Source organism: Anomalospiza imberbis, chromosome 21 (assembly GCF_031753505.1).
Source record: "Anomalospiza imberbis isolate Cuckoo-Finch-1a 21T00152 chromosome 21, ASM3175350v1, whole genome shotgun sequence".
NCBI lineage: Eukaryota > Metazoa > Chordata > Aves > Passeriformes > Viduidae > Anomalospiza > Anomalospiza imberbis.
The window spans coordinates 7022685-7029906 of NC_089701.1; the positions used below are offsets into that span (position 1 = coordinate 7022685).

At 46.4% G+C, this 7222-nt stretch overlaps 1 long non-coding RNA gene across 1 annotated transcript; it reads right to left on the bottom strand.

Moving 5' to 3' along the window:
- Positions 1-2375: 2375 nt before the first annotated feature.
- Positions 2376-5398, bottom strand: LOC137486284 (uncharacterized). The gene is made up of 2 exons (XR_011005657.1): positions 5190-5398; positions 2376-4696 (listed from the first exon to the last, which is right to left on the bottom strand). It is a non-coding gene; the product is annotated as an uncharacterized lncRNA (long non-coding RNA).
- Positions 5399-7222: the final 1824 nt, after the last annotated feature.

Here is a 7222-nt window from a genome sequence, read left to right on the forward strand (position 1 = left end):
ATGGGAACACTGCAAATGGTGTGGTGATAGAGTACCAAGCTGGCATGGGCACTGTGATCATCCTCAGAACCACAGCAAGAAGCCCAGCCAGGGTAGAAAATGAATATTCACATACACACATATCCTCTTAGAAATGGTTGTGCCGGCTCTTGAGGAAAAGACATCAAGTGTTATAACCTTTCCTTGATTTTTAAATTGGTGACGAATATAATAAAGACAACAGGAGCCACCTGTTAGTGCTTTCATCAGCAGGCCTTACAGGCTGTGCAGAGAGGGTCAGTGTTATGGATTCCACACAAGTTATCTCCACTGCTCTGTTTCCTCTGCCACTCTGCTGGGCACTCCCAAAGGTGGATGTGCCCATGGAAGGGGTTGAGCTGCAGGGCAGGGCAGTGCTGGCAAAACACAGTGAAACCAAATTCAATGCTATTATCACTTTGTGCTGCCAAGAATCACCCAGAATCCCCCATCTGCTGGGCTATTTCTGCTTGCTCTAGAAGGAGAGAAGTGGGAACAGTACTTTCTTTCCAAAATGTTCCCATAGGCTTGGAGAAATGTTTGTGGCTGTGCACACCTCCTAATCTCTTTTCTCTGGTAAATGGCTGGATATTTTTGTGCTGGAAAGTGTGGATGTATGTGCTGTTCCTTTCCCTAACATAACATCCATACACAACTGAACATTTATATTTAGCTGTTAAATTAAAAAAAAAAATCCCAGCATATCATGATAACAAGTTTATTTCCAACCAGAAGCTTCCATCCATTTGGGCAAAACTCACTGCATGTCAAGGCTGTAAGAGACAAGGCCAAATACATATTTTAAATAACATCAGAGAAGAGAGTTTACACAGCATATTTCAGATGCATAAGTCCAGGCTAATAAACCCCCTTTCCCTACACAGAACCCCCGGTGTCAGGCAGAAAAGTAAACCAATTTGTCACTGCTGCTGCCTGGTGCCAGGATAAAAGTGTGTGCTATTCCCACCCCTTTGCCAGAGGTCACTGGATGAGTGCCTTGAAGCCTGTCTGATGGAAAACAAATGAGTTAAAATGTTCTAAATGGAACAGAAGGATCTCTGTCGTGACTGGGGGAAAGGCAGGGGGGTGATATCTTTGGGGGAGCAGGAGGAAAAGAGCTGTGCATGGTTCATGTGGCACAGGAGTGCTGTAATCACTGCGCAGGGGGACGGCTGCTTCCAAGGACAAATGGATAATACGTGTTCAGCTGGGGTGATGGTGAGACAATGAGGAGCTCTGAATGCACTGATACAGCAATTAAGTGAACTCCTGTCCTTGGGCAGTTGCTGAGGTTTCTTAGAAGTGCAGTTTTAGACAGCACTTCAAGACTTTCCTCTGCAGCAGCAGGGATGCACAGAAAATGTGCTCCTGTATGTGCTGGCAGGAGCAGGACATCTGTCTGGGGACACCATTTCCTCCTCCAGGGATATAGTCAGGGACCACAGAGCCCTGACCTGACATGTTCCCTATTCTAACCTGCCCCTTCAGAGGGTTAGATTGGATAATAGGAAGAGATTCTCCCCTGTGAGGGTGGGCAGGCCCTGGCACAGGGTGCCCACAGAAGCTGTGGCTTCCCCTGGATCCCTGGAAGTGTCCAAGGCCAGGTTGGACAGGGCTTGGAGCAACCTGGAGTGGGAGGTGTCCCTGCCCATGGCAGGGGCTGGGAACGGTCTCCAAGGTTTCTTCCAACCCAAAACATTGTGTGATTCTGGGATTCAGAGGGACACCTCAATGCTGATCCCATGTCAAATACAGAGGTGCTTTCCAGTGTTATGGGTAGCAAGAAAAACCAGGAATGTTTGTACCCTGGAGCTGTTGCCTGTAGGATAAATTAATCCACAAAAATGTGCAACTGGGCTTGTTTTCCTGTGCAGCTTGGACAAATTCGTTTTATGACCTTATTGAACTAGATCCTTCTTTTCATATCCCAAAATGCACAGGGATGAGTCCAGCACGTCCTGTTTCAACCAGCAGTGCATGCACAGCAGATCTCTGACAGTCTGCAGAGGAGCAACAGCACAACAGATGCCATTTTGGCTGACCACAGAAATGGGAAAAGAGCTCCGCAAAGCTGGAAGTCTTACAAAGCTTAACAGCAGCTTCTACAAAGCCAGTGTTGTTCTCTGACCAGAAATGGGTGGGCACACATGGACACAGCTGTGGTCTGGTGAGCTGTGGGCTGGGGGAGCATTTTTGCCCAGACTAATGCATCCCCACTGAGTCATTGTCCACGCTCAGCATCGCCCCGAGGGAGGTGACACTGAACCTGGGCACTGCACTGATCGACTTATAGCCACAGGTTTACCAGGCTAATTTTGCTTTGTAAATTCTTTCTAATTTACTCGGCTCATTCTGCCTTTCTGTGAGTTATCCTCCTACAACGGAATAATTATTTGTGTTTATTTGCCAAACATTTTTTCGTGGAATTATTTTTTTCTGTGCCATAACTTGGTTGAATTGTAAGGTTCTGTGGTTGCCTTTTTTGTTCTGTTTGTAGTCCATCCAGCACTTTGACTGGGGGCACACTCTCCCTCTGTGAGATATATCTATTTATATAGATATAGATACATAAAATAGGCATTACATTGTCAGTACTCTGCATCCCATGTTCATGTTGTGCTGGTTGGTTCTGACACAACCCCGAGTTCCCATGCTGAGTATCAGCCACCTGATTTCATACACATTTCTCCATCAAAGCAGGTTGTTAGGGGTAAAGCTGAGAAACAAAGTCAAGTTCCTTCTAATTCCCCAGCAGTCATTTCCAAGCACAGGAAAAGGAGTTCAGCCACTGAGCAAACAATAGCTGTATTAATTAGGCTGCTATATCTGGAAAGTATTTTGAGGTATTTTCTCATTGTTATTTTGTTCCCTTTTGTGGAATGCCTGTGCCTTGTGACCCCACCTGACACTCTCACCACCATCCTTGCTCTTTCAAGGTATCTTTTATTGCCAGACAAAGGGAGAAATATCTATTTGAATGTGGCACCAGATAGGCCATTGCTAACATCTCTACAATAGAAAAAGGCCCTGCAGAATAAAGCCATCCTTGGTATTATCAGGAAGCCAGTGAGGGCTGAGAGGACTGAGGTGTTGTCACACGTGTCAAGGATTAAAGGTTGCAGCCTTGGCTTTGGCCACACTAGGGCAATTCTCAGCTGGTGTAAACTAAAGTACCTTCCATGGAACAGGACTGTGTCTGTTATACCCCATGACTTCATTGGAATTTCAGGGAACGTGTGATGGAAGGAGCCCTCAAAGGTCATAGCATCCAGTCCCTGCTATCTTGGGCAACTGTTCCATGCAAGCCCACTCAAAAGCTGATCAAGCTTCATCAGAAAACCCATCAGGCTGCTGCCTGCCACCCACTCCTCTTGCTGAAGGCCGTCCCAGAGCTTCCCTCCTCTGCTAGCTGCAAACCTCCCAGCTTTCAAACAGAATTTATTACATAGAATCCATCCCGGCTCGCTTTCTGAATACACAATTTTAATTCAGCTGGGGGAGGAAGCAGAGGATGGTGGGGCTTGTTTGCATTCTTTTTGTTGCACAAATCTAGGAGAACATTCCCCTGGTGTGGGGAGCCCACTGCATGGATGAAAGGTGGGGCTCAGCTTTCAGTTCTTGCATTTCCTCCTCTATCTGCAGGTAACTCACTGCACTACTGAGCTCTCTGCTGTTTCATTGCATCCTTTCCTTCCCAAATCACTTATTTCTTTTGTAGGCAGAGCTATTTCCTCATAGCAAGATTTATCTCAAGACAATTAGCTGGACAAGGAGTCATTATCTATGCCAGTTTGTCCAATATCCCAGATTCACCACAGGCGGTTCACTCACCAGGGGGGCACAGGATCACCAGGCCAAACTTGAACATGGTTAAATGCTGTGAGCTTCAATGTGAGGAGAAAGGTGGGTTCCTTCTGCATTATGCCTCCTGAGTGTGTTATGACCCTTTAACATGCAGAATAAATCACACTTTATTCATTCAGATTAATTTAACTATGATATTTCATAGTGGGTGCACCATCATTTTGACCAGCTGGGAACATGGGACAGCTTTAACACCATCAGGAGCATAAAAGTCCTCTCAGTCTTAGCAGGTTAAAGCCTGATCCACCAGGACAACCTGAGCTCAGCTCCTCCTGAGAACACTGTGGTTGTGTTTAGTCAAGAAGACTTCAAAGCTTGGACACACATTGCTTTTCTCTCTGCATAGAAATAAACCATATTTGACCAGCATTTTCACCTTGCTGAGTGTTGAAAATATCAAAGAAAATGTGCTTTATAGATGTAAAAAAATCAGCTCATCAAAAAGATTTCTCCAGAGGGATGCGATCAGAAGGGAAAATTCACTGCTGGACTTCCATTTGTCTGCAGAAATTATAACTTTGTTTTTGCTAGGTTTTTTAGGACTAAAATGACAGTGATTAAGAGATTAATTTAGTAAGCTTATGCTTCTTCCTTTCAGGCACACTCTCCCTGGAGGAGTTAAATTGGAAATCCAAGGAGGCTTCTGAGGGTGGGGAGCTCAGAGGAGGTGTGGAGAACATATTTCAGCAGTTCCTGAGGTGGCAGGTAATGATTTCAAGTGAGAAAGCAGGAGAAGGTTGGAGTCTCTGATCAACCCTGGCTAGCTTCCAGCTCTCAGGGCCCAGAAGTGGATGTAACCATGGGCCCAACTCTGCTAAAAGAAGAAATTCTTCCCTGTGAGGATGGGGAGGCCCTGGCACAGGTTGCCCAGAGAAGCTGCAGCTGCCCCATCCCTGGAAGTGTCTAAGGCCAAGCTGGACAGAGCTTGGAGCAACCTGGGATAGTGGGAAGTGAAAAAGAAAGGCCTCTAAATCACAGCCCCAGAATGTTAAGTCACCAACTGGAACCAGCAGCTGCAGGAGGAAGAAGTACAAACTCTTTTTGCTGTACTTTTTCTCATTTCTTTATCTTCCTCAGACTAATTTCTCATTTTTCTTCTTTTTGCCTTCTCTCTTTTCTCCTTCCCATAAACATTTCTTCTTCCAGCTCTATCTCCTGCAGCACAATTTTATATTAACACCATCTTATCCCCCTCTTCTGCGTTCTCACCTTTTTCTGTCCTGATCTGACATGGCAAATCCCATTCTCCAGCTGTACTCTCACTCTTTATTCTTAAGCCAGTTCCAGCCCTTACTCCTGCTGCTTACCTGTCACAGCTTTTCTCTGCCTGGCTTCAAGGCTGTCCCACTCCTGGGCTCCAGGGACAGGGGATGCAGCAGCTGACATTGGAGTTTGAGCCTGGACTCAGGTGATGCTGCCTGGTTGGGCTTTTTGGGAGCCTTGCAAAGTGAGGCCACTTAACCAGGACAGAAGAGCACACCTGCCCCTAACAGGCTTTGAAAATTGACTGCAGATGCATGAAGTGGGTGAATATAAACAAGAAATGAAACTGATGTCAGAGGTTGTCTTTATTTGACAATAAATTGTTTCCTGTGCTTGAATTTCTCTCTCAGCTGGGAGGCCTATGGCTCTTGGCCAAGGAAATGGGCCCTGCAGCAGAGAGAAATGAGTAGACAGATCAGGGGACAAGAACCAACAGGGCTACCAGCTGCCTCTACCTTGCAGGTGACCCTGCCCAAGGTACCCATCATTAGGCCAGTCTAAGATGTAATAATATATTTGTATTTAATTATTTAATTACTGCATGGCGGTATTTCAGATTATAAAATACTATCAGAGCAGGGGGTGTGCGTAATAACTCTCAACAAAAAGCAACACTGCTGGAAGATTTCCCCTTTATAGGTTTATTTTGTCAAGTATTGTTCCACATTTACATTTTTCCCTCTCAAACTAAGAAATAGATCCTCCCTCTGCATTGTGAGCAGCACCTTTTGAAGACAAGAAAGAAAGAGTGGGAACAAAATAGCAAAACATAAAACAAACCCTCGAGCCCATGCCTCTGCTGCCATGTAGGAGCGGGTTTCAAAGGGAAGCATTTATGATGTGGATTTCTGGGCAGCAATGCAGAGCAGCCCCACCACTGACTCCTTCCTGCTGGAGATGCTGAGGCTGTGCTCCTGATGTGGTGGTGACAAGATCTGGGAATAAGCCCGAGAACAGCAACCCAAACCCTTCAGCTACTGAGTCACAGGAATTCTGCAAGTCATTCCATGACTCAGATCAGGGCTGTCTCAGCCTGGCTCCCCTCCACATCCCTCCACATCCCCTGGAGATGCCAAATCCTGCTCCACTGAGGAAACTGCCTCAAGCTGCCACTGTCACCCACCAAAAAGGACCTGTTGCTGTGGCAGACAGCTGGATGTTGTTAATGCTTTTCCTACAGCACACTGCAGAGGGGCATAGCAAGGCCTGGGGGGGACACCTGGAGCAGATCCAGGGCCCCCAGGATGGGTTTTACCAGGAGAAAAGGGATGTAACCAACACCTCAGGGCCCAGCCTGGATGGAGCACTCGGGCCGCTGTACCCATGGCAGGTGACATGGCACTGGGATTTTGTTCTGCTGCAGCCTTCTACAGCTGCAGATGGCACTTGCTGTGTCATTGCCTCACTAAGCTGTGGTCTGAAGGCGTTTCTCTTGCTTCCAAGCTTGATTATGGACTTCAGTGGGGCAATTAGGACAAGCTTTAATTTTGTCGTAGCTCAGTGATCCTTTATCTTCTCAGATAGTGACACAGTGAATTTCCACCTCCCAGCTTTGTCACTGCCAAGGACCACTGGCCTTACTCTGCTCCATGAAAAGCACTCTGTCAGCACAGCAAGGTGAACCCAACTCTCTGGTTTTAATTTGGATGAGAAATTAATTGCAATAAGATCCCTATCACCACAAGCAACCCCCTACAGCTTGGAGATATTTGAGAGAGAGAGGTACTGAACAAGGGGAAAATATAATAACAGGGGCCTGGCTGCATGCTCTCCACCTGCTCGCCCCACAAGTGTTTATTAAAGGTAAATCCCTGAGGGTGTTTGGAATCTACCTCTGACTCCTAGAGAAAATAATATTGAAACCTTTGATAAGAGTGGCCTGAGCTCCCAAATTTCTGAATCTATATGAGTTTTTGAACTCCTGAGGAGTTAATATATCCAGGTGAGAGAGAGGACAACTAACCTATGGACATCAACCACCCACACCACCACAGCTGGAGCTTCAGGAGATGATGTGGATCACAGGGCACCCCTTTCACAGTCCTTGGGCTCCTTCAAGCCCTTCTGCAGCTCCATT